The following is a 25,351-nucleotide window of genomic DNA, read 5'->3' as shown; positions in this document are numbered from 1 at the left end:
TTTACCCGCAGGATGTCTTCTCCCCTGATGCTCCTTACCTTGGCATCCCTGAGAGCATCAACACCTTTGGGGTGCTTTCCCAGTCTGATGATAATGGATGAGTATGGTGTGATCAACATTGAGTCATGTATTTCTTTTCATTAATTAATGTCTTGCCAATCTGGTTGGGATGTAGTGTCCCTAAATGTAAGGCAGATCAGATCTAAAATCAGAAGAACAACTGTTCTGGACTACCTGAAACATTTAGGTGCTGATGTTTTTTGCCTTCAGGAGTGTGGGATTCAGGATGCTCCTTGTGACAAAGACTGGCCTTACGGACAGCATATCTGGTCAGGGTCTAATCATAATAAAAATGATGGGGTGGGGATATTAGTTGGGAATAAAGAAATCTCTATTGATAGTTATATTGTGGTGGAGGTGGGCCGATGTTTAATTGCATTTTTGAGTTATAGAGGGTGGCGGGTCAGAATTATTAATTTATATTGCCCTACAGGGAAGGAAGAGCGGCTTGCTCTTCTTGAAAAATTAAGTTTTTTTCTTCCAGGGAAATCTCCCACTATTTTTGTTGGGGACGTTAATTGTGTCACAGAAGGAAAGTGTGACATAACAGGAAAGAAATCGTCCCATTTAATTTGTGATTTTTCCTTTTTAGATGCAGCAGTTGTTGTTCTTGGCATGCCACCACCGCCGACATACCATGCTGACCGTGGTGAGATTCATTCCAGAATTGATTTAATGTTATTTTCTAAAAATATGGTATGTTTGGATTTTTCTCAACAAAAGGTACCTTTTTCGGACCATGAATGTTTGAGAGGCGTGTTTTGTGCGAATGGTGACCAAGTGTATGGCGGTGGGGTATGGAAGTTGAATGCAAGGCTGTTAGAGGATGATGAGGTGATGAATGAGTTTAATGTAAAGTATGAAAGATGGAGAATGCGTAAGAAGGATTTTGTGTGTGTTCTTGACTGGTGGGACTGGGTGAAAGTGCAATTTAAAACTTTCTTCAAAAAGTGGGGCTATAGAAAAGCTGCCAGATATAGGAATAGGTTTAATGACCTTAATAGACGGATTGACTGGTTGAGAAAGTGTGTTGCAAGTGGTTTGGAGATGTCTGATCAACTTACTGAGGCTAAGAATGAATTGAAGCGTGTGTTGGATGAGAAAGGAAAGGAAATTATATATCGTACTAAAATTGAGCACCTGGAGAAAAATGAGAAGTGTACGAGGTTCTTTTTTAAAAAAATGAATGGTAGGAAGACTGATATGAATGAAGTTGTGAATGAAAGTGGAACCAACTGTATGGGTGAGGATGTGCTGAAAGAAGTGAATAGGTTTTATAGCAAGTTGTATGATGAGAAATGGATTGACTCTGGGCTTGTGTCATATGTTCTGAATGGTGTGGAGAAAAAACTTGATTCTGAGGAGCGTGATCTATTGTGTGAGGATGTAGTTCTGGATGAAGTGAAGAATGTGGTGTGGAGTGCTAAAAAGAGTAAGACTCCTGGGAAAGATGGTATACCTGTAGAGTTGTATGTGAAAGCATGGGAAGTTTTGGGAACAGATTTGACTGAGGTATGTAAGTATATGTGGGTGAATGGTAGGTTGTGTGAATCAATGAAAGAAGGAGTGGTTGTGCTTGTGTATAAAAAGGGTGAGAGGAAACGTTTGGAAAACTGGAGACCAATAACACTGCTGAATTCGGATTATAAGGTCTACAGTAAGTTACTGGCAAATCGTATGCGTGAAGTGATTGGTAGTGTTGTGGAGGAGGACCAAGTATGTGCAGTGCCTGGAAGAAGTATGAGTGATAACTTGTTATTGTTGAGAGATATGATTGGGGATTGCAAGGATAGAAAGCAGAAATGTATGACTTTAGCTATTGATTTTGAGAAGGCGTTTGACAGGGTTTCGCATGTGTTTTTGTTTAAAGTACTGGAAAGAATGGGGTTTCCTAGAGAATTTGTGAATTGTGTAAAATCATTGTATGATTGTGTGTCAAGTGAGTTCTTGGTTAATGGGTGGCTGTGTGACAAAGTGAAGATTAGGTCAGGAGTAAGGCAGGGGTGTCCTATGTCCCCCGTCTTATTTGTATGTGTAATAGAACCATTGTTATGTTTGATTAGACGGGATAAAATGATGAGAGGTTTGTTGGTGCCTGGTAGTGGTGGTAAGCATGTGAAAGTGTTAGGTTATATGGATGATGTTGTGGTTGTGAGTGAAAGTATGGCTTCTTTGAGTAGAATTAAATTGCTTTTGGATTTTTTTGTTGGTGCGTCTGGTTTTAGGGTAAATTGGAATAAATGTAGTTTTAAATGTTTTGGAGATAGTAGTATTCGTATGGATGGTGTAAAGTGTGAAGAGGGTGCAATCAAGATTTTGGGCGTATTATTTAATGATGACTTAAAAGGGAATGAAAGTTGGGAAGAGTGTGGTATGCGGGTTGAACGTAAATTGAATTTTTGGCGAATGAGAGAATTGACTCTGCGTGGTAAGGTGTTAATTATCAAAGCAGTGATTCTCCCTATCCTGCTTTATGTGGCGACTGTTTTTCCTTCTCCTTACAGGAAAATTAAGAGAATAGAGAAGTTGGTATTCACATTCCTGTGGTGTAGTAAGATGGAGAAGTTGAAGCGGGAGAGCCTTTTTAAGGCTTGTCAGCATGGTGGGCTGGCCTTTCCCAATATTGAAGTTTTTTTAGGCCTTAATTATATTAAGACTGTGGTTATTTTGCTGGGTAAAGGCAATAAAGGTGCTTTTATGGCTAATTATTCTGCTGGATGGATGTTGTATGGGTTATGCTGGAGGAAGAGAGATGCGAGTGTGCCTGTGGCCTTTAAGTGTCCTGTTTGGTATGAGGTGATTGAGAAATTTGTGAGAAAGCATGATTTGTTGAGTGTGGGAATGAATGATTTTAGAATGACCAAGAATGTGGTGAAAAGAATGAGTGCAAATGAGGTAGAGTGTAATATTGTTGGGCTGAGAGGGAATGAGGTTTCAGATGCATGGAAGAAGTTAGATACGTATGGGATGTCAAACAAACAGAAGGATGTGGTGTGGATGACTTTACATAATATTTTACCTGTGAGAGAAGTGCAGAAGAAAAGAGAGTTGATAAGAACAGATGTGTGTCCGAGAGTGGGATGTGGTGGTTGTGAGACTGTGAGGCATGTTATGTGGGATTGTGAGTACGCGTACAGTGTGTGGAAGTGTGTAGGTGGATTGTGTAAGGGTTTAGCAGGCGTGAATTTTGTGGATTGGCGTGTGGCGATGTTTGGAATTGGTGCGTGTAGTCGGTCTAAAGATAGAATTTTATGGTTGATAATGGCTTGTGTGATGGAGAGTTTGTGGGATGCAAGGAACCTTGGACTTTTCAAAAGGAAATCTTTATCAGTGAATGAATGTGTTAGACTTATTCTTTCAAGACTATACCTGATATATAAGTTGGACAGCAGAGGCGGTGGTGGCACAGATGCCGAAGGGATTTGGAAATTTAAAAAGTGGCATTACCTTATCAAATACCAGTGATTTTTTTCTTTGTGATTCCTTGAAGTTTCTGCATTTGTGTTACGTAAAGGATGTTCCCTTGTGATTATATTTCGTCTTATACTACTGCTAAATAACTAGAACCATGATGATGAGAAGTTTTAAGTAGCAAATTTTGGAGAAATTCATACTGTTTGCTAAAAAACTAAACTGAATGGTTTAAAAAAAAAAAAAAAAAATCTGTTCTTATCAGTTTAATATCTGATACGTCCCCTATCTGGGGACCATATATTAAATGGATTTTTAGAACAGGGAGATGGAAAAAGAGCTTGCTCTGTCCACTCCACGCATTGACCTGGTATTGCAGTATCTCCAGGACCGGTGCACCCCTTCTTTAATGCAGTTTCTAAAATCAGAAAGAATTGAATTCAATGTTTTTTGTTCATTTTGCTTGTTTGTCGGATTTTGGGATGGACTCTTTGGCTTTGCTTTTCTTCTCCTCATTGGATTTTTCATGTTCAAAGTTGCAGAAGCCAGATTACAAGCTCATTTTGGTTCAACTTCAGCAACTGTGCATTGCATTGCCATGTAATGTGATGCAATGCTATCTTTCTAGCTCTCCCTTTTTACTTCCTTTTGGATAAACAGACATATTAGGCAAGCATTTTGGAGCTTTCACCTAAATAACTACAGGTGGTGAGATAAGCTGCACAATATAATTGACCTTTCAGTATATTGTTGCACACACACCATCTATTTAGCAAATGCCCTTGTTATCAACAGCAGCCTTTTAAACTCACCTGAGCTAACAGGTATGTGCGCTGGTTACTCTGCTGCGCTTAAAATTTCTTTTTTGGTTTGCTACAATGCCTTTTCTGAAACGTTGTCTCCTTCTGCTGGAACACTGACTTCTTTCATTTAATGCCTGCAGACTATAAAAGAGAACCCAACCCAAAAAGTTTGGTTGATTAGTCTGTGGCATTCTGTTAAACTGTTGCTTATGGCGGTCTCTGTGAGCTTCTCAGCGACATTCAGCCAGCCAGGTATCCTGCCTGCAGTAGATGGAATGTGGCAATGGAACGCTGGCTGCGCGTGTCATAATAGGCTCTGAGCCTTTATATACCTGTGCACAGCAGCAGCCACCTTCAGTCTGCTGCTGGACAGCCAGCAGCAGCAGCAGCAGGAGAGGTATGTAATCAGGAGCCCTCCTGCTAAGGGTAGACAGCTGCTCGTTCCACCCCACCCCCCACCTTAATTGGTTCTCCTCCCTTCCAACGGTGTTGAGGCGGGTGGGAACAGCAGGGGGTGAAGGTGCTGTGTTTAAAGAGGTGGAGTTATGCAGATCTAAAACGCGTGGATTGCAGCAGCAGCAAGCCGAAAAGTGCAGGCATGTAAGGGATCTAGAGGTTGACAACATGTCTTCTTAACGGGAGTCCAGGAGCTCATCTCCACAAATGGACTTTTCAGGATCCTTGGGTGGCTCCGTAGTTTGAAACCAATTCTGGTTATCGCTTCTCGGCCTTTTGGCTAAGATCAAGTGTAGTATCTGTTCTTATCAGTTTAATATCTGATACGTCCCCTATCTGGGGACCATATATTAAATGGATTTTTAGAACAGGGAGATGGAAAAAGAGCTTGCTCTGTCCACTCCACGCATTGACCTGGTATTGCAGTATCTCCAGGACCGGTGCACCCCTTCTTTAATGCAGTTTCTAAAATCAGAAAGAATTGAATTCAATGTTTTTTGTTCATTTTGCTTGTTTGTCGGATTTTGGGATGGACTCTTTGGCTTTGCTTTTCTTCTCCTCATTGGATTTTTCATGTTCAAAGTTGCAGAAGCCAGATTACAAGCTCATTTTGGTTCAACTTCAGCAACTGTGCATTGCATTGCCATGTAATGTGATGCAATGCTATCTTTCTAGCTCTCCCTTTTTACTTCCTTTTGGATAAACAGACATATTAGGCAAGCATTTTGGAGCTTTCACCTAAATAACTACAGGTGGTGAGATAAGCTGCACAATATAATTGACCTTTCAGTATATTGTTGCACACACACCATCTATTTAGCAAATGCCCTTGTTATCAACAGCAGCCTTTTAAACTCACCTGAGCTAACAGGTATGTGCGCTGGTTACTCTGCTGCGCTTAAAATTTCTTTTTTGGTTTGCTACAATGCCTTTTCTAAAACGTTGTCTCCTTCTGCTGGAACACTGACTTCTTTCATTTAATGCCTGCAGACTATAAAAGAGAACCCAACCCAAAAAGTTTGGCTGATTAGTCTGTGGCATTCTGTTAAACTGTTGCTTATGGCGGTCTCTGTGAGCTTCTCAGCGACATTCAGCCAGCCAGGTATCCTGCCTGCAGTAGATCTAACGTGGCAATGGAACGCTGGCTGCGCGTGTCATAATAGGCTCTGAGCCTTTATATACCTGTGCACAGCAGCAGCCACCTTCAGTCTGCTGCTGGACAGCCAGCAGCAGCAGCAGGAGAGGTATGTAATCAGGAGCCCTCCTGCTAAGGGTAGACAGCTGCTCGTTCCACCCCACCCCCCGCCTTAATTGGTTCTCCTCCCTTCCAACGGTGTTGAGGCTTGTGGGAACAGCAGGGGGTGAAGGTGCTGTGTTTAAAGAGGTGGAGTTATGCAGATCTAAAACGCGTGGATTGCAGCAGCAGCAAGCCGAAAAGTGCAGGCATGTAAGGGATCTAGAGGTTGACAACATGTCTTCTTAACGGGAGTCCAGGAGCTCATCTCCACAAATGGACTTTTCAGGATCCTTGGGTGGCTCCGTAGTTTGAAACCAATTCTGGTTATCGCTTCTCGGCCTTTTGGCTAAGATCAAGTGTAGTATCTGTTCTTATCAGTTTAATATCTGATACGTCCCCTATCTGGGGACCATATATTAAATGGATTTTTAGAACAGGGAGATGGAAAAAGAGCTTGCTCTGTCCACTCCACGCATTGACCTGGTATTGCAGTATCTCCAGGACCGGTGCACCCCTTCTTTAATGCAGTTTCTAAAATCAGAAAGAATTGAATTCAATGTTTTTTGTTCATTTTGCTTGTTTGTCGGATTTTGGGATGGACTCTTTGGCTTTGCTTTTCTTCTCCTCATTGGATTTTTCATGTTCAAAGTTGCAGAAGCCAGATTACAAGCTCATTTTGGTTCAACTTCAGCAACTGTGCATTGCATTGCCATGTAATGTGATGCAATGCTATCTTTCTAGCTCTCCCTTTTTACTTCCTTTTGGATAAACAGACATATTAGGCAAGCATTTTGGAGCTTTCACCTAAATAACTACAGGTGGTGAGATAAGCTGCACAATATAATTGACCTTTCAGTATATTGTTGCACACACACCATCTATTTAGCAAATGCCCTTGTTATCAACAGCAGCCTTTTAAACTCACCTGAGCTAACAGGTATGTGCGCTGGTTACTCTGCTGCGCTTAAAATTTCTTTTTTGGTTTGCTACAATGCCTTTTCTGAAACGTTGTCTCCTTCTGCTGGAACACTGACTTCTTTCATTTAATGCCTGCAGACTATAAAAGAGAACCCAACCCAAAAAGTTTGGCTGATTAGTCTGTGGCATTCTGTTAAACTGTTGCTTATGGCGGTCTCTGTGAGCTTCTCAGCGACATTCAGCCAGCCAGGTATCCTGCCTGCAGTAGATGGAATGTGGCAATGGAACGCTGGCTGCGCGTGTCATAATAGGCTCTGAGCCTTTATATACCTGTGCACAGCAGCAGCCACCTTCAGTCTGCTGCTGGACAGCCAGCAGCAGCAGCAGCAGGAGAGGTATGTAATCAGGAGCCCTCCTGCTAAGGGTAGACAGCTGCTCGTTCCACCCCACCCCCCGCCTTAATTGGTTCTCCTCCCTTCCAACGGTGTTGAGGCGGGTGGGAACAGCAGGGGGTGAAGGTGCTGTGTTTAAAGACGTGGAGTTATGCAGATCTAAAACGCGTGGATTGCAGCAGCAGCAAGCCGAAAAGTGCAGGCATGTAAGGGATCTAGAGGTTGACAACATGTCTTCTTAACGGGAGTCCAGGAGCTCATCTCCACAAATGGACTTTTCAGGATCCTTGGGTGGCTCCGTAGTTTGAAACCAATTCTGGTTATCGCTTCTCGGCCTTTTGGCTAAGATCAAGTGTAGTATCTGTTCTTATCAGTTTAATATCTGATACGTCCCCTATCTGGGGACCATATATTAAATGGATTTTTAGAACAGGGAGATGGAAAAAGAGCTTGCTCTGTCCACTCCACGCATTGACCTGGTATTGCAGTATCTCCAGGACCGGTGCACCCCTTCTTTAATGCAGTTTCTAAAATCAGAAAGAATTGAATTCAATGTTTTTTGTTCATTTTGCTTGTTTGTCGGATTTTGGGATGGACTCTTTGGCTTTGCTTTTCTTCTCCTCATTGGATTTTTCATGTTCAAAGTTGCAGAAGCCAGATTACAAGCTCATTTTGGTTCAACTTCAGCAACTGTGCATTGCATTGCCATGTAATGTGATGCAATGCTATCTTTCTAGCTCTCCCTTTTTACTTCCTTTTGGATAAACAGACATATTAGGCAAGCATTTTGGAGCTTTCACCTAAATAACTACAGGTGGTGAGATAAGCTGCACAATATAATTGACCTTTCAGTATATTGTTGCACACACACCATCTATTTAGCAAATGCCCTTGTTATCAACAGCAGCCTTTTAAACTCACCTGAGCTAACAGGTATGTGCGCTGGTTACTCTGCTGCGCTTAAAATTTCTTTTTTGGTTTGCTACAATGCTTTTCTGAAACGTTGTCTCCTTCTGCTGGAACACTGACTTCTTTCATTTAATGCCTGCAGACTATAAAAGAGAACCCAACCCAAAAAGTTTGGTTGATTAGTCTGTGGCATTCTGTTAAACTGTTGCTTATGGCGGTCTCTGTGAGCTTCTCAGCGACATTCAGCCAGCCAGGTATCCTGCCTGCAGTAGATGGAATGTGGCAATGGAACGCTGGCTGCGCGTGTCATAATAGGCTCTGAGCCTTTATATACCTGTGCACAGCAGCAGCCACCTTCAGTCTGCTGCTGGACAGCCAGCAGCAGCAGCAGCAGGAGAGGTATGTAATCAGGAGCCCTCCTGCTAAGGGTAGACAGCTGCTCGTTCCACCCCACCCCCCGCCTTAATTGGTTCTCCTCCCTTCCAACGGTGTTGAGGCGGGTGGGAACAGCAGGGGGTGAAGGTGCTGTGTTTAAAGAGGTGGAGTTATGCAGATCTAAAACGCGTGGATTGCAGCAGCAGCAAGCCGAAAAGTGCAGGCATGTAAGGGATCTAGAGGTTGACAACATGTCTTCTTAACGGGAGTCCAGGAGCTCATCTCCACAAATGGACTTTTCAGGATCCTTGGGTGGCTCCGTAGTTTTAAACCAATTCTGGTTATCGCTTCTCGGCCTTTTGGCTAAGATCAAGTGTAGTATCTGTTCTTATCAGTTTAATATCTGATACGTCCCCTATCTGGGGACCATATATTAAATGGATTTTTAGAACAGGGAGATGGAAAAAGAGCTTGCTCTGTCCACTCCACGCATTGACCTGGTATTGCAGTATCTCCAGGACCGGTGCACCCCTTCTTTAATGCAGTTTCTAAAATCAGAAAGAATTGAATTCAATGTTTTTTGTTCATTTTGCTTGTTTGTCGGATTTGGGGATGGACTCTTTGGCTTTGCTTTTCTTCTCCTCATTGGATTTTTCATGTTCAAAGTTGCAGAAGCCAGATTACAAGCTCATTTTGGTTCAACTTCAGCAACTGTGCATTGCATTGCCATGTAATGTGATGCAATGCTATCTTTCTAGCTCTACCTTTTTACTTCCTTTTGGATAAACAGACATATTAGGCAAGCATTTTGGAGCTTTCACCTAAATAACTACAGGTGGTGAGATAAGCTGCACAATATAATTGACCTTTCAGTATATTGTTGCACACACACCATCTATTTAGCAAATGCCCTTGTTATCAACAGCAGCCTTTTAAACTCACCTGAGCTAACAGGTATGTGCGCTGGTTACTCTGCTGCGCTTAAAATTTCTTTTTTGGTTTGCTACAATGCCTTTTCTGAAACGTTGTCTCCTTCTGCTGGAACACTGACTTCTTTCATTTAATGCCTGCAGACTATAAAAGAGAACCCAACCCAAAAAGTTTGGTTGATTAGTCTGTGGCATTCTGTTAAACTGTTGCTTATGGCGGTCTCTGTGAGCTTCTCAGCGACATTCAGCCAGCCAGGTATCCTGCCTGCAGTAGATGGAATGTGGCAATGGAACGCTGGCTGCGCGTGTCATAATAGGCTCTGAGCCTTTATATACCTGTGCACAGCAGCAGCCACCTTCAGTCTGCTGCTGGACAGCCAGCAGCAGCAGCAGCAGGAGAGGTATGTAATCAGGAGCCCTCCTGCTAAGGGTAGACAGCTGCTCGTTCCACCCCACCCCCCGCCTTAATTGGTTCTCCTCCCTTCCAACGGTGTTGAGGCGGGTGGGAACAGCAGGGGGTGAAGGTGCTGTGTTTAAAGAGGTGGAGTTATGCAGATCTAAAACGCGTGGATTGCAGCAGCAGCAAGCCGAAAAGTGCAGGCATGTAAGGGATCTAGAGGTTGACAACATGTCTTCTTAACGGGAGTCCAGGAGCTCATCTCCACAAATGGACTTTTCAGGATCCTTGGGTGGCTCCGTAGTTTGAAACCAATTCTGGTTATCGCTTCTCGGCCTTTTGGCTAAGATCAAGTGTAGTATCTGTTCTTATCAGTTTAATATCTGATACGTCCCCTATCTGGGGACCATATATTAAATGGATTTTTAGAACAGGGAGATGGAAAAAGAGCTTGCTCTGTCCACTCCACGCATTGACCTGGTATTGCAGTATCTCCAGGACCGGTGCACCCCTTCTTTAATGCAGTTTCTAAAATCAGAAAGAATTGAATTCAATGTTTTTTGTTCATTTTGCTTGTTTGTCGGATTTGGGGATGGACTCTTTGGCTTTGCTTTTCTTCTCCTCATTGGATTTTTCATGTTCAAAGTTGCAGAAGCCAGATTACAAGCTCATTTTGGTTCAACTTCAGCAACTGTGCATTGCATTGCCATGTAATGTGATGCAATGCTATCTTTCTAGCTCTCCCTTTTTACTTCCTTTTGGATAAACAGACATATTAGGCAAGCATTTTGGAGCTTTCACCTAAATAACTACAGGTGGTGAGATAAGCTGCACAATATAATTGACCTTTCAGTATATTGTTGCACACACACCATCTATTTAGCAAATGCCCTTGTTATCAACAGCAGCCTTTTAAACTCACCTGAGCTAACAGGTATGTGCGCTGGTTACTCTGCTGCGCTTAAAATTTCTTTTTTGGTTTGCTACAATGCCTTTTCTGAAACGTTGTCTCCTTCTGCTGGAACACTGACTTCTTTCATTTAATGCCTGCAGACTATAAAAGAGAACCCAACCCAAAAAGTTTGGTTGATTAGTCTGTGGCATTCTGTTAAACTGTTGCTTATGGCGGTCTCTGTGAGCTTCTCAGCGACATTCAGCCAGCCAGGTATCCTGCCTGCAGTAGATGGAATGTGGCAATGGAACGCTGGCTGCGCGTGTCATAATAGGCTCTGAGCCTTTATATACCTGTGCACAGCAGCAGCCACCTTCAGTCTGCTGCTGGACAGCCAGCAGCAGCAGCAGCAGGAGAGGTATGTAATCAGGAGCCCTCCTGCTAAGGGTAGACAGCTGCTCGTTCCACCCCACCCCCCGCCTTAATTGGTTCTCCTCCCTTCCAACGGTGTTGAGGCGGGTGGGAACAGCAGGGGGTGAAGGTGCTGTGTTTAAAGAGGTGGAGTTATGCAGATCTAAAACGCGTGGATTGCAGCAGCAGCAAGCCGAAAAGTGCAGGCATGTAAGGGATCTAGAGGTTGACAACATGTCTTCTTAACGGGAGTCCAGGAGCTCATCTCCACAAATGGACTTTTCAGGATCCTTGGGTGGCTCCGTAGTTTGAAACCAATTCTGGTTATCGCTTCTCGGCCTTTTGGCTAAGATCAAGTGTAGTATCTGTTCTTATCAGTTTAATATCTGATACGTCCCCTATCTGGGGACCATATATTAAATGGATTTTTAGAACAGGGAGATGGAAAAAGAGCTTGCTCTGTCCACTCCACGCATTGACCTGGTATTGCAGTATCTCCAGGACCGGTGCACCCCTTCTTTAATGCAGTTTCTAAAATCAGAAAGAATTGAATTCAATGTTTTTTGTTCATTTTGCTTGTTTGTCGGATTTTGGGATGGACTCTTTGGCTTTGCTTTTCTTCTCCTCATTGGATTTTTCATGTTCAAAGTTGCAGAAGCCAGATTACAAGCTCATTTTGGTTCAACTTCAGCAACTGTGCATTGCATTGCCATGTAATGTGATGCAATGCTATCTTTCTAGCTCTCCCTTTTTACTTCCTTTTGGATAAACAGACATATTAGGCAAGCATTTTGGAGCTTTCACCTAAATAACTACAGGTGGTGAGATAAGCTGCACAATATAATTTACCTTTCAGTATATTGTTGCACACACACCATCTATTTAGCAAATGCCCTTGTTATCAACAGCAGCCTTTTAAACTCACCTGAGCTAACAGGTATGTGCGCTGGTTACTCTGCTGCGCTTAAAATTTCTTTTTTGGTTTGCTACAATGCCTTTTCTGAAACGTTGTCTCCTTCTGCTGGAACACTGACTTCTTTCATTTAATGCCTGCAGACTATAAAAGAGAACCCAACCCAAAAAGTTTGGTTGATTAGTCTGTGGCATTCTGTTAAACTGTTGCTTATGGCGGTCTCTGTGAGCTTCTCAGCGACATTCAGCCAGCCAGGTATCCTGCCTGCAGTAGATGGAATGTGGCAATGGAACGCTGACTGCGCGTGTCATAATAGGCTCTGAGCCTTTATATACCTGTGCACAGCAGCAGCCACCTTCAGTCTGCTGCTGGACAGCCAGCAGCAGCAGCAGCAGGAGAGGTATGTAATCAGGAGCCCTCCTGCTAAGGGTAGACAGCTGCTCGTTCCACCCCACCCCCCGCCTTAATTGGTTCTCCTCCCTTCCAACGGTGTTGAGGCGGGTGGGAACAGCAGGGGGTGAAGGTGCTGTGTTTAAAGAGGTGGAGTTATGCAGATCTAAAACGCGTGGATTGCAGCAGCAGCAAGCCGAAAAGTGCAGGCATGTAAGGGATCTAGAGGTTGACAACATGTCTTCTTAACGGGAGTCCAGGAGCTCATCTCCACAAATGGACTTTTCAGGATCCTTGGGTGGCTCCGTAGTTTGAAACCAATTCTGGTTATCGCTTCTCGGCCTTTTGGCTAAGATCAAGTGTAGTATCTGTTCTTATCAGTTTAATATCTGATACGTCCCCTATCTGGGGACCATATATTAAATGGATTTTTAGAACAGGGAGATGGAAAAAGAGCTTGCTCTGTCCACTCCACGCATTGACCTGGTATTGCAGTATCTCCAGGACCGGTGCACCCCTTCTTTAATGCAGTTTCTAAAATCAGAAAGAATTGAATTCAATGTTTTTTGTTCATTTTGCTTGTTTGTCGGATTTTGGGATGGACTCTTTGGCTTTGCTTTTCTTCTCCTCATTGGATTTTTCATGTTCAAAGTTGCAGAAGCCAGATTACAAGCTCATTTTGGTTCAATTTCAGCAACTGTGCATTGCATTGCCATGTAATGTGATGCAATGCTATCTTTCTAGCTCTCCCTTTTTACTTCCTTTTGGATAAACAGACATATTAGGCAAGCATTTTGGAGCTTTCACCTAAATAACTACAGGTGGTGAGATAAGCTGCACAATATAATTGACCTTTCAGTATATTGTTGCACACACACCATCTATTTAGCAAATGCCCTTGTTATCAACAGCAGCCTTTTAAACTCACCTGAGCTAACAGGTATGTGCGCTGGTTACTCTGCTGCGCTTAAAATTTCTTTTTTGGTTTGCTACAATGCCTTTTCTGAAACGTTGTCTCCTTCTGCTGGAACACTGACTTCTTTCATTTAATGCCTGCAGACTATAAAAGAGAACCCAACCCAAAAAGTTTGGTTGATTAGTCTGTGGCATTCTGTTAAACTGTTGCTTATGGCGGTCTCTGTGAGCTTCTCAGCGACATTCAGCCAGCCAGGTATCCTGCCTGCAGTAGATGGAATGTGGCAATGGAACGCTGGCTGCGCGTGTCATAATAGGCTCTGAGCCTTTATATACCTGTGCACAGCAGCAGCCACCTTCAGTCTGCTGCTGGACAGCCAGCAGCAGCAGCAGCAGGAGAGGTATGTAATCAGGAGCCCTCCTGCTAAGGGTAGACAGCTGCTCGTTCCACCCCACCCCCCGCCTTAATTGGTTCTCCTCCCTTCCAACGGTGTTGAGGCGGGTGGGAACAGCAGGGGGTGAAGGTGCTGTGTTTAAAGAGGTGGAGTTATGCAGATCTAAAACGCGTGGATTGCAGCAGCAGCAAGCCGAAAAGTGCAGGCATGTAAGGGATCTAGAGGTTGACAACATGTCTTCTTAACGGGAGTCCAGGAGCTCATCTCCACAAATGGACTTTTCAGGATCCTTGGGTGGCTCCGTAGTTTGAAACCAATTCTGGTTATCGCTTCTCGGCCTTTTGGCTAAGATCAAGTGTAGTATCTGTTCTTATCAGTTTAATATCTGATACGTCCCCTATCTGGGGACCATATATTAAATGGATTTTTAGAACAGGGAGATGGAAAAAGAGCTTGCTCTGTCCACTCCACGCATTGACCTGGTATTGCAGTATCTCCAGGACCGGTGCACCCCTTCTTTAATGCAGTTTCTAAAATCAGAAAGAATTGAATTCAATGTTTTTTGTTCATTTTGCTTGTTTGTCGGATTTTGGGATGGACTCTTTGGCTTTGCTTTTCTTCTCATTGGATTTTTCATGTTCAAAGTTGCAGAAGCCAGATTACAAGCTCATTTTGGTTCAACTTCAGCAACTGTGCATTGCATTGCCATGTAATGTGATGCAATGCTATCTTTCTAGCTCTCCCTTTTTACTTCCTTTTGGATAAACAGACATATTAGGCAAGCATTTTGGAGCTTTCACCTAAATAACTACAGGTGGTGAGATAAGCTGCACAATATAATTGACCTTTCAGTATATTGTTGCACACACACCATCTATTTAGCAAATGCCCTTGTTATCAACAGCAGCCTTTTAAACTCACCTGAGCTAACAGGTATGTGCGCTGGTTACTCTGCTGCGCTTAAAATTTCTTTTTTGGTTTGCTACAATGCCTTTTCTGAAACGTTGTCTCCTTCTGCTGGAACACTGACTTCTTTCATTTAATGCCTGCAGACTATAAAAGAGAACCCAACCCAAAAAGTTTGGTTGATTAGTCTGTGGCATTCTGTTAAACTGTTGCTTATGGCGGTCTCTGTGAGCTTCTCAGCGACATTCAGCCAGCCAGGTATCCTGCCTGCAGTAGATGGAATGTGGCAATGGAACGCTGGCTGCGCGTGTCATAATAGGCTCTGAGCCTTTATATACCTGTGCACAGCAGCAGCCACCTTCAGTCTGCTGCTGGACAGCCAGCAGCAGCAGCAGCAGGAGAGGTATGTAATCAGGAGCCCTCCTGCTAAGGGTAGACAGCTGCTCGTTCCACCCCACCCCCCGCCTTAATTGGTTCTCCTCCCTTCCAACGGTGTTGAGGCGGGTGGGAACAGCAGGGGGTGAAGGTGCTGTGTTTAAAGAGGTGGAGTTATGCAGATCTAAATCGCGTGGATTGCAGCAGCAGCAAGCCGAAAAGTGCAGGCATGTAAGGGATCTAGAGGTTGACAACATGTCTTCTTAACGGGAGTCCAGGAGCTCATCTCCACAAATGGACTTTTCAGGATCCTTGGGTGGCTCCGTAGTTTGAAACCAATTCTGGTTATCGCTTCTCGGCCTTTTGGCTAAGATCAAGTGTAGTATCTGTTCTTATCAGTTTAATATCTGATACGTCCCCTATCTGGGGACCATATATTAAATGGATTTTTAGAACAGGGAGATGGAAAAAGAGCTTGCTCTGTCCACTCCACGCATTGACCTGGTATTGCAGTATCTCCAGGACCGGTGCACCCCTTCTTTAATGCAGTTTCTAAAATCAGAAAGAATTGAATTCAATGTTTTTTGTTCATTTTGCTTGTTTGTCGGATTTTGGGATGGACTCTTTGGCTTTGCTTTTCTTCTCCTCATTGGATTTTTCATGTTCAAAGTTGCAGAAGCCAGATTACAAGCTCATTTTGGTTCAACTTCAGCAACTGTGCATTGCATTGCCATGTAATGTGATGCAATGCTATCTTTCTAGCTCTCCCTTTTTACTTCCTTTTGGATAAACAGACATAGTAGGCAAGCATTTTGGAGCTTTCACCTAAATAACTACAGGTGGTGAGATAAGCTGCACAATATAATTGACCTTTCAGTATATTGTTGCACACACACCATCTATTTAGCAAATGCCCTTGTTATCAACAGCAGCCTTTTAAACTCACCTGAGCTAACAGGTATGTGCGCTGGTTACTCTGCTGCGCTTAAAATTTCTTTTTTGGTTTGCTACAATGCCTTTTCTGAAACGTTGTCTCCTTCTGCTGGAACACTGACTTCTTTCATTTAATGCCTGCAGACTATAAAAGAGAACCCAACCCAAAAAGTTTGGTTGATTAGTCTGTGGCATTCTGTTAAACTGTTGCTTATGGCGGTCTCTGTGAGCTTCTCAGCGACATTCAGCCAGCCAGGTATCCTGCCTGCAGTAGATGGAATGTGGCAATGGAACGCTGGCTGCGCGTGTCATAATAGGCTCTGAGCCTTTATATACCTGTGCACAGCAGCAGCCACCTTCAGTCTGCTGCTGGACAGCCAGCAGCAGCAGCAGCAGGAGAGGTATGTAATCAGGAGCCCTCCTGCTAAGGGTAGACAGCTGCTCGTTCCACCCCACCCCCCGCCTTAATTGGTTCTCCTCCCTTCCAACGGTGTTGAGGCGGGTGGGAACAGCAGGGGGTGAAGGTGCTGTGTTTAAAGAGGTGGAGTTATGCAGATCTAAAACGCGTGGATTGCAGCAGCAGCAAGCCGAAAAGTGCAGGCATGTAAGGGATCTAGAGGTTGACAACATGTCTTCTTAACGGGAGTCCAGGAGCTCATCTCCACAAATGGACTTTTCAGGATCCTTGGGTGGCTCCGTAGTTTGAAACCAATTCTGGTTATCGCTTCTCGGCCTTTTGGCTAAGATCAAGTGTAGTATCTGTTCTTATCAGTTTAATATCTGATACGTCCCCTATCTGGGGACCATATATTAAATGGATTTTTAGAACAGGGAGATGGAAAAAGAGCTTGCTCTGTCCACTCCACGCATTGACCTGGTATTGCAGTATCTCCAGGACCGGTGCACCCCTTCTTTAATGCAGTTTCTAAAATCAGAAAGAATTGAATTCAATGTTTTTTGTTCATTTTGCTTGTTTGTCGGATTTTGGGATGGACTCTTTGGCTTTGCATTTCTTCTCCTCATTGGATTTTTCATGTTCAAAGTTGCAGAAGCCAGATTACAAGCTCATTTTGGTTCAACTTCAGCAACTGTGCATTGCATTGCCATGTAATGTGATGCAATGCTATCTTTCTAGCTCTCCCTTTTTACTTCCTTTTGGATAAACAGACATATTAGGCAAGCATTTTGGAGCTTTTACCTAAATAACTACAGGTGGTGAGATAAGCTGCACAATATAATTGACCTTTCAGTATATTGTTGCACACACACCATCTATTTAGCAAATGCCCTTGTTATCAACAGCAGCCTTTTAAACTCACCTGAGCTAACAGGTATGTGCGCTGGTTACTCTGCTGCGCTTAAAATTTCTTTTTTGGTTTGCTACAATGCCTTTTCTGAAACGTTGTCTCCTTCTGCTGGAACACTGACTTCTTTCATTTAATGCCTGCAGACTATAAAAGAGAACCCAACCCAAAAAGTTTGGTTGATTAGTCTGTGGCATTCTGTTAAACTGTTGCTTATGGCGGTCTCTGTGAGCTTCTCAGCGACATTCAGCCAGCCAGGTATCCTGCCTGCAGTAGATGGAATGTGGCAATGGAACGCTGGCTGCGCGTGTCATAATAGGCTCTGAGCCTTTATATACCTGTGCACAGCAGCAGCCACCTTCAGTCTGCTGCTGGACAGCCAGCAGCAGCAGCAGCAGGAGAGGTATGTAATCAGGAGCCCTCCTGCTAAGGGTAGACAGCTGCTCGTTCCACCCCACCCCCCGCCTTAATTGGTTCTCCTCCCTTCCAACGGTGTTGAGGCGGGTGGGAACAGCAGGGGGTGAAGGTGCTGTGTTTAAAGAGGTGGAGTTATGCAGATCTAAAACGCGTGGATTGCAGCAGCAGCAAGCCGAAAAGTGCAGGCATGTAAGGGATCTAGAGGTTGACAACATGTCTTCTTAACGGGAGTCCAGGAGCTCATCTCCACAAATGGACTTTTCAGGATCCTTGGGTGGCTCCGTAGTTTGAAACCAATTCTGGTTATCGCTTCTCGGCCTTTTGGCTAAGATCAAGTGTAGTATCTGTTCTTATCAGTTTAATATCTGATACGTCCCCTATCTGGGGACCATATATTAAATGGATTTTTAGAACAGGGAGATGGAAAAAGAGCTTGCTCTGTCCACTCCACGCATTGACCTGGTATTGCAGTATCTCCAGGACCGGTGCACCCCTTCTTTAATGCAGTTTCTAAAATCAGAAAGAATTGAATTCAATGTTTTTTGTTCATTTTGCTTGTTTGTCGGATTTTGGGATGGACTCTTTGGCTTTGCTTTTCTTCTCCTCATTGGATTTTTCATGTTCAAAGTTGCAGAAGCCAGATTACAAGCTCATTTTGGTTCAACTTCAGCAACTGTGTATTGCATTGCCATGTAATGTGATGCAATGCTATCTTTCTAGCTCTCCCTTTTTACTTCCTTTTGGATAAACAGACATATTAGGCAAGCATTTTGGAGCTTTCACCTAAATAACTACAGGTGGTGAGATAAGCTGCACAATATAATTGACCTTTCAGTATATTGTTGCACACACACCATCTATTTAGCAAATGCCCTTGTTATCAACAGCAGCCTTTTAAACTCACCTGAGCTAACAGGTATGTGCGCTGGTTACTCTGCTGCGCTTAAAATTTCTTTTTTGGTTTGCTACAATGCCTTTTCTGAAACGTTGTCTCCTTCTGCTGGAACACTGACTTCTTTCATTTAATGCCTGCAGACTATAAAAGAGAACCCAACCCAAAAAGTTTGGTTGATTAGTCTGTGGCATTCTGTTAAACTGTTGCTTATGGCGGTCTCTGTGAGCTTCTCAGCGACATTCAGCCAGCCAGGTATCCTGCCTGCAGTAGATGGAATGTGGCAATGGAACGCTGGCTGCGCGTGTCATAATAGGCTCTGAGCCTTTATATACCTGTGCACAGCAGCAGCCACCTTCAGTCTGCTGCTGGACAGCCAGCAGCAGCAGCAGCAGGAGAGGTATGTAATCAGGAGCCCTCCTGCTAAGGGTAGACAGCTGCTCGTTCCACCCCACCCCCCGCCTTAATTGGTTCTCCTCCCTTCCAACGGTGTTGAGGCGGGTGGGAACAGCAGGGGGTGAAGGTGCTGTGTTTAAAGAGGTGGAGTTATGCAGATCTAAAACGCGTGGATTGCAGCAGCAGCAAGCCGAAAAGTGCAGGCATGTAAGGGATCTAGAGGTTGACAACATGGCTTCTTAACGGGAGTCCAGGAGCTCATCTCCACAAATGGACTTTTCAGGATCCTTGGGTGGCTCCGTAGTTTGAAACCAATTCTGGTTATCGCTTCTCGGCCTTTTGGCTAAGATCAAGTGTAGTATCTGTTCTTATCAGTTTAATATCTGATACGTCCCCTATCTGGGGACCATATATTGAATGGATTTTTAGAACAGGGAGATGGAAAAAGAGCTTGCTCTGTCCACTCCACGCATTGACCTGGTATTGCAGTATCTCCAGGACCAGTGCACCCCTTCTTTAATGCAGTTTCTAAAATCAGAAAGAATTGAATTCAATGTTTTTTGTTCATTTTGCTTGTTTGTCGGATTTTGGGATGGACTCTTTGGCTTTGCTTTTCTTCTCCTCATTGGATTTTTCATGTTCAAAGTTGCAGAAGCCAGATTACAAGCTCATTTTGGTTCAACTTCAGCAACTGTGCATTGCATTGCCATGTAATGTGATGCAATGCTATCTTTCTAGCTCTCCCTTTTTACTTCCTTTTGGATAAACAGACATATTAGGCAAGCATTTTGGAGCTTTCACCTAAATAACTACAGGTGGTGAGATAAGCTGCACAATATAGTTGACCTTTCAGTATATTGTTGCACACACACCATCTATTTAGCAAATGCCCTTGTTATCAACAGCAGCCTTTTAAACTCACCTGAGCTAACAGGTATGTGCGCTGGTTACTCTGCTGCGCTTAAAATTTCTTTTTTGGTTTGCTACAATGCCTTTTCTGAAACGTTGTCTCCTTCTGCTGGAACACTGACTTCTTTCATTTAATGCCTGCAGACTATAAAAGAGAACCCAACCCAAAAAGTTTGGTTGATTAGTCTGTGGCATTCTGTTAAACTGTTGCTTATGGCGGTCTCTGTGAGCTTCTCAGCGACATTCAGCCAGCCAGGTATCCTGCCTGCAGTAGATGGAATGTGGCAATGGAACGCTGGCTGCGCGTGTCATAATAGGCTCTGAGCCTTTATATACCTGTGCACAGCAGCAGCCACCTTCAGTCTGCTGCTGGACAGCCAGCAGCAGCAGCAGCAGGAGAGGTATGTAATAAGGAGCCCTCCTGCTAAGGGTAGACAGCTGCTCGTTCCACCCCACCCCCCGCCTTAATTGGTTCTCCTCCCTTCCAACGGTGTTGAGGCGGGTGGGAACAGCAGGGGGTGAAGGTGCTGTGTTTAAAGAGGTGGAGTTATGCAGATCTAAAACGCGTGGATTGCAGCAGCAGCAAGCCGAAAAGTGCAGGCATGTAAGGGATCTAGAGGTTGACAACATGTCTTCTTAACGGGAGTCCAGGAGCTCATCTCCACAAATGGACTTTTCAGGATCCTTGGGTGGCTCCGTAGTTTGAAACCAATTCTGGTTATCGCTTCTCGGCCTTTTGGCACGATCTGTAGTGGGTTGTGACATTGGGCTGAAGGTTACTGTGGTGGCAGAACCGATTCTTGGCCTTTGGAGATATCCAGTGCTGCTTTTGGGAATCGGTGCTAAAGCTGCAGTGCCTTTTCTTTACGGAGGACGGTGTGTTGGAGGGAGGACGAACTTCGTGGAGGCTGCGATCCGTGTGTGATATTTTCCTTGGTATCTGGAAAAGAAGAGGAAAATCATGGAGACAAGGAGAAACCCTGGAGGAAGGAAGGAGAATCAAGCAAGCAACCCGAATGATTATTTCTCGGAGGAGCATCCGCTGAAGGACACCATCAGGTTCGTGGTTGCTCCTGACCACCGGCAGGTGAAAGATTCTCAATTTATTTTCAATGTTATTTGTAAGCTCTTGAAGATCGACAAGGAGCATCTTTTTTGCTTTCAATCTTTTTTTTCTCGAGGACTTTATGATGTTACGCTTAATAAAGCCTCGCAGTGTGAAAGTGCCTACGCTCTTTATGAAGTAAATAAAGAGAAGGTAGAGCTGGAGGGGGTGAAAGTAATCCCCTCTTTTCAGTTTTCAATGAAAGTACTGACGATTCATTTGTTTAGTCCATTTATTACAGACTCTGAGGTTGAAAGTTACCTATCAATGTATTGTGACAAAATCATCCCTAAGAGACGCGGGGAAACACAGTTTGGAGTGTGGAACGGGAAACGTGTGTATGTGGTATCATTTAGGAAGAACCCGAATGAGGAGGGGGGCGTGTCCAGACCTCCGCCGCAGGTTTATATCAACCATAGCCGCGGTTATTTATTCTTCCCAGGGATGCCACACTACTGCCGTGTGTGTAAAAAATATGGACATCTGGATGCAGAATGTAACAAGTGTTTTAGTTGCATGGGTACTCCTCACCAGATGGATGAGTGCCCTAAAAATAAGAAAAAGGATGTAGAGGAGATGGACACATCGCCTGAAGAACAGCAACAAGAAGCTAAAGACGATGTGGAAGCAGGCATTGCTGCTGAAGAGGAAAAAGGGGAAGAGGAGAAAGAAAGGAGTGAGAAGGAGGAGACAGAAAGAAAGAGAAAAGAGGAAGAGGAGGGACGGGCAATGAAGGAGAAGAAGAAGGAGGAACGGGTTAAAAAATCACAAGAAGAAGAGGAAAGGAAGTTGGAAGAAAGGAAGAGAAAGAAGGAAGAGGAAAAACAGAAGAGGATAGAGGACATAGAAAAAAGGGCCATGGAGATAAAGAAACAGATGGAAAGGAAAAAGAGAGAAGAGCAGAAGAAAGAAGATAAGAAGAAAGAAGATAAGAATGAAAAGAAGAAGATAGAAGAACAGAAGAAAGAAGATCAGAAGAGAGAAGAGAAGAGTCAAATGTTGCAAGAAATTTCTCCACTAAGTAAAGGGAGTAGTTGTGGAGGGGAAAGTGATATTCCAGAAGTAGTGGAGTCCACTCCTACTAATTCCCTGTCGCAGAGCTTACCTTGCGCGCAGGTACAAATGGACTGCACAGAAAAATCTCTAAAAAGAAGTGTGGATAGAAGTGATAATGAAGGAATACCATGTGGTGGGAAAGTAAAGGCATTAGAAGCAACAAGTCTGCTGGGGAGTGTGTCATCTTCGGATGTATCAGATCTGGAGGTAGACCCATCTTCTCCGGCAGTAGAGAATGAGGGCGGAGGGAAGAGCCCTGCACTAAATGTTAGAAGATGATCCGCTCAATGTCCCTGAATGTTCAGGGGTTTAACGACCTATATAAGAGAACTGCTTTATATGATTTTTTAAATAATGAAAATATTGATTTTATCTTTCTACAAGAATGTAATTTGACAAAAAAAATAAGCTATGAATATTTACAGGGTATATGGAAGGGTAACTTATGCTTTTCTGGTGGGAACGAGTCAAAAAGTGATGGTGTGGGGTTTTTATGCTCTAAAGATTGGGAGATTGTAAATTATGAAGAGATATACCCTGGGAGGATTTTAAGAATTGATGTGCAGAAAAATGGGAAGAAAGTGAGGTGTTTTAATGTGTATGCAAATGCAGAAAAAGCCTTGAGATTACATTTGTTTGAACTGTTGCAGCTGTTTTTACCTGGAGTAGATCCATTAGTTTTAGGTGGGGATTTTAATTGTCATTTAAAAAATGTAAAAGATGGGTCAGCTTCATGTCTTAGAAATATTTTAGCAGCTTTTAATCTTAAAGATACATGGGCATTAGATGGACAAAAAAAGGAGCATGAAGTCACTTGGGTGGGGAGAGGTGTTTCATCCAGAATAGATTATATTTTTATATCTCAAGCCCTAACATGCTCAGGTTTTAAAACGCATTCAACACCTTTTTCAGATCATAAAATAATAGAATGTAGTTTTAAAATAGAATCAGATGTGGATAAAAGACCGTCACACTGGAAATTTAATGTATCCCTACTACAAGACGAGGTGGTTATGGAAGGTTTTAAAAAGCTGTATGAAAAACTGAAGCTAAAAAAAACGTTTTTTAAATCTATTTTTAATTGGTGGGATTTTGTCAAGAAGGAGGTAAAAATATTTTTTATTAAAGAAGGAAAGAAGAAAGCTGCTGCAAAACGTATTTTTTATAATGATCTTAATGCTAAACTGCAATGTTTTTTTCACCTCGAAAATAACGGATGTGATCTGCAGGAGGCGATCCGAACAACAAAAGAAAAGATCCAAAACTGCCTGAAAGAAAAAGGTAAAGAAATTATTTTTAATTCCCGAGTAAAAGTTTTAGACGAGGATGAAAAATGCACAAAATTCTTTTTTAAAAAAATATGTGACAAGAAGGATTATATGAAGGTTTTGGAAGGAGAAACAAGTTTGGAGGGGAAGAAGATGAAAGCAAAAGAATTTTATGATGATTTATTTTCTGTTAAAAACACGGATGTGTCTCTAAAAAAACATTTTTTAGAAGGACTGGAAAAAAATTTTAATGCGGAAGATAAATCTTTTTTAATAGGGAATTTTACTAAAGAGGAAGTTTTTAATACAATTAATACGCTACAAAATAACAAAACGCCGGGAGCAGATGGACTACCTGTTGAATTTTACAAGTGTTTATGGGAGATCATGGGTGAGGATTTTTATGAAGTAATTTTAGAAGCAGAAGCATCTTTTAGTGTCCCAGAGTCGTGGTGGGAGGGTCTTATTGTTTTATTATTTAAGAAAGGAAATAAAGAACTGATTAAAAATTGGAGACCAATAACCCTTTTAAATACGGACTGTAAGGTATATGCAAAGTTACTAGCAAATAGATTAAAAAAGGTAATCGGCTCAGTAATAGAAGTGGATCAGACGTGTGCAGTGCCAAATCGGAGAATCAGCGACTCATTGATTTTAATCAGGGATGTTTTATGGGATGTTTTAGACAGAAAACAAAAGCTTGCTCTAATTACTTTGGATTTTGAAAAAGCGTACGATAGAGTTGCCCATGATTTTTTATTTGCAGTTTTAGAGAAAATGGGATGCCCGGATGTTTTTAGCAAACGTATTAAATCTCTTTACAAATCATGTTTAAGCAAAATATCTATTAATGGTTTTTTATCTGATAATGTAAAAATAAACTGTGGCGTTAAACAGGGGTGTCCCTTATCCCCTATTCTTTTTATTTGTGCAATTGAACCACTTTTAGCAGCTTTTAGGAGAGATAAGGTAATCAATGGTTTTTTTATTCCCGGGAGTTGCAATGAACAAGTTAAAGTGGTGGCATATATGGATGATGTGACGGTTTTAGTTAAAGACACTAGAAGCATGAACAGAGCCATAAGAACAGTGGATTGGTTTGGGGGCGCATCGGGTTTTAAAATTAACATGGAAAAATCTGGTATTTTAACTGTTGGTGATTTTATTGTAGATTCTGAGTGTAAATTAACAAGAATGAATGAAGTAAAAATTTTAGGTATTTATTTCTCAGAGTCAGGTGGTAATGTAAGAAATTGGGAGTCTCTGCTGGAAAGAGTTAAGAAAAAGATTACTTTCTGGCAGTTGAGAGATCTTACCCTGGAAGGAAAAATTTTAATTATTAGACAGGTTTTACTCCCAATGTTTTTATATGTCTCAACAGTTTTTATCCCCCAAAATAATATCATGAAGAGAGTTATTAAGGTATGTTTTAATTTTTTATGGAGATCCAAGATGGAAAGAGTAAAGAGAGAGGAGATATATAAATCAAAGAAAAAAGGTGGGAAAGGTTTTCCGGATATTAGGTCCTTTTTATATGCAAAGTATGTAGCGAACTGTGTATGCACTTTATTAGGACCAGGCTCTAAGCTAAAGTTGTTTTCTATATATAATTTAGGTTTCTATATTAGAAATTATAAATGGTTGGAGATGTCTCTAAATAGGCCTTATAGGTTTTTACCTCCAGGAAATTATATTGTTTTAGGAAAAATTTTAAGAGATTTTAAACTTAAGATGGTCGAAATAAATGTTCTTAAATGCCATAAAAAAATCCTAAAAATCCTGGAAGAGAGAATAGGTATCAGTCCTGTGGAACATTTTTCATTCAAAATTGTGGAAAGAATCTGGATGAATGTAAATTATAGTGTGTTATCTAATGAACACAGGGATTTACTCTGGTGTATAGTAAAAGACTGCCTGCCAACCCGTGAGTTCCAACACAGGCGTGGGTTGGTAAGATCTGAAGTGTGCCCAAGATCCAGGTGTGGGA

General features: G+C 42.6%; 12 non-coding genes and 1 pseudogene across 12 annotated transcripts; all 13 read left to right on the top strand.

Moving 5' to 3' along the window:
- The first annotated feature begins 3,670 nt into the window (after window positions 1-3,670).
- LOC141207308 (U2 spliceosomal RNA) lies at window positions 3,671-3,875 on the top strand (annotated as a pseudogene).
- A 1,115-nt stretch (window positions 3,876-4,990) lies between these two features.
- LOC141207878 (U2 spliceosomal RNA) lies at window positions 4,991-5,181 on the top strand. The gene has a single exon (XR_012278199.1). It is a non-coding gene; the product is annotated as a U2 spliceosomal RNA (small nuclear RNA).
- A 1,112-nt stretch (window positions 5,182-6,293) lies between these two features.
- On the top strand, window positions 6,294-6,484 carry LOC141207877 (U2 spliceosomal RNA). The gene has a single exon (XR_012278198.1). It is a non-coding gene; the product is annotated as a U2 spliceosomal RNA (small nuclear RNA).
- Window positions 6,485-7,599: 1,115 nt separating this feature from the next.
- LOC141207876 (U2 spliceosomal RNA) lies at window positions 7,600-7,790 on the top strand. The gene has a single exon (XR_012278197.1). It is a non-coding gene; the product is annotated as a U2 spliceosomal RNA (small nuclear RNA).
- Window positions 7,791-8,904: 1,114 nt separating this feature from the next.
- LOC141207875 (U2 spliceosomal RNA) lies at window positions 8,905-9,095 on the top strand. Its single transcript, XR_012278196.1, has one exon. It is a non-coding gene; the product is annotated as a U2 spliceosomal RNA (small nuclear RNA).
- A 1,115-nt stretch (window positions 9,096-10,210) lies between these two features.
- Window positions 10,211-10,401, top strand: LOC141207873 (U2 spliceosomal RNA). Its single transcript, XR_012278194.1, has one exon. It is a non-coding gene; the product is annotated as a U2 spliceosomal RNA (small nuclear RNA).
- Window positions 10,402-11,516: 1,115 nt separating this feature from the next.
- LOC141207872 (U2 spliceosomal RNA) lies at window positions 11,517-11,707 on the top strand. The gene has a single exon (XR_012278193.1). It is a non-coding gene; the product is annotated as a U2 spliceosomal RNA (small nuclear RNA).
- A 1,115-nt stretch (window positions 11,708-12,822) lies between these two features.
- Window positions 12,823-13,013, top strand: LOC141207870 (U2 spliceosomal RNA). Its single transcript, XR_012278192.1, has one exon. It is a non-coding gene; the product is annotated as a U2 spliceosomal RNA (small nuclear RNA).
- A 1,115-nt stretch (window positions 13,014-14,128) lies between these two features.
- LOC141207869 (U2 spliceosomal RNA) lies at window positions 14,129-14,319 on the top strand. The gene has a single exon (XR_012278191.1). It is a non-coding gene; the product is annotated as a U2 spliceosomal RNA (small nuclear RNA).
- A 1,112-nt stretch (window positions 14,320-15,431) lies between these two features.
- On the top strand, window positions 15,432-15,622 carry LOC141207868 (U2 spliceosomal RNA). Its single transcript, XR_012278190.1, has one exon. It is a non-coding gene; the product is annotated as a U2 spliceosomal RNA (small nuclear RNA).
- Window positions 15,623-16,737: 1,115 nt separating this feature from the next.
- Window positions 16,738-16,928, top strand: LOC141207867 (U2 spliceosomal RNA). Its single transcript, XR_012278189.1, has one exon. It is a non-coding gene; the product is annotated as a U2 spliceosomal RNA (small nuclear RNA).
- A 1,115-nt stretch (window positions 16,929-18,043) lies between these two features.
- LOC141207866 (U2 spliceosomal RNA) lies at window positions 18,044-18,234 on the top strand. The gene has a single exon (XR_012278188.1). It is a non-coding gene; the product is annotated as a U2 spliceosomal RNA (small nuclear RNA).
- Window positions 18,235-19,349: 1,115 nt separating this feature from the next.
- On the top strand, window positions 19,350-19,540 carry LOC141207133 (U2 spliceosomal RNA). The gene has a single exon (XR_012277556.1). It is a non-coding gene; the product is annotated as a U2 spliceosomal RNA (small nuclear RNA).
- The last annotated feature ends 5,811 nt before the right edge of the window (window positions 19,541-25,351 follow it).

This window comes from Phyllobates terribilis, unplaced genomic scaffold (genome assembly GCF_046119375.1).
Source record: "Phyllobates terribilis strain yellow unplaced genomic scaffold, ASM4611937v1 Scaffold_160__1_contigs__length_4322635, whole genome shotgun sequence".
Taxonomy (NCBI): Eukaryota; Metazoa; Chordata; class Amphibia; order Anura; family Dendrobatidae; genus Phyllobates; species Phyllobates terribilis.
This window is presented reverse-complemented; position numbering and strand designations above follow the sequence as displayed.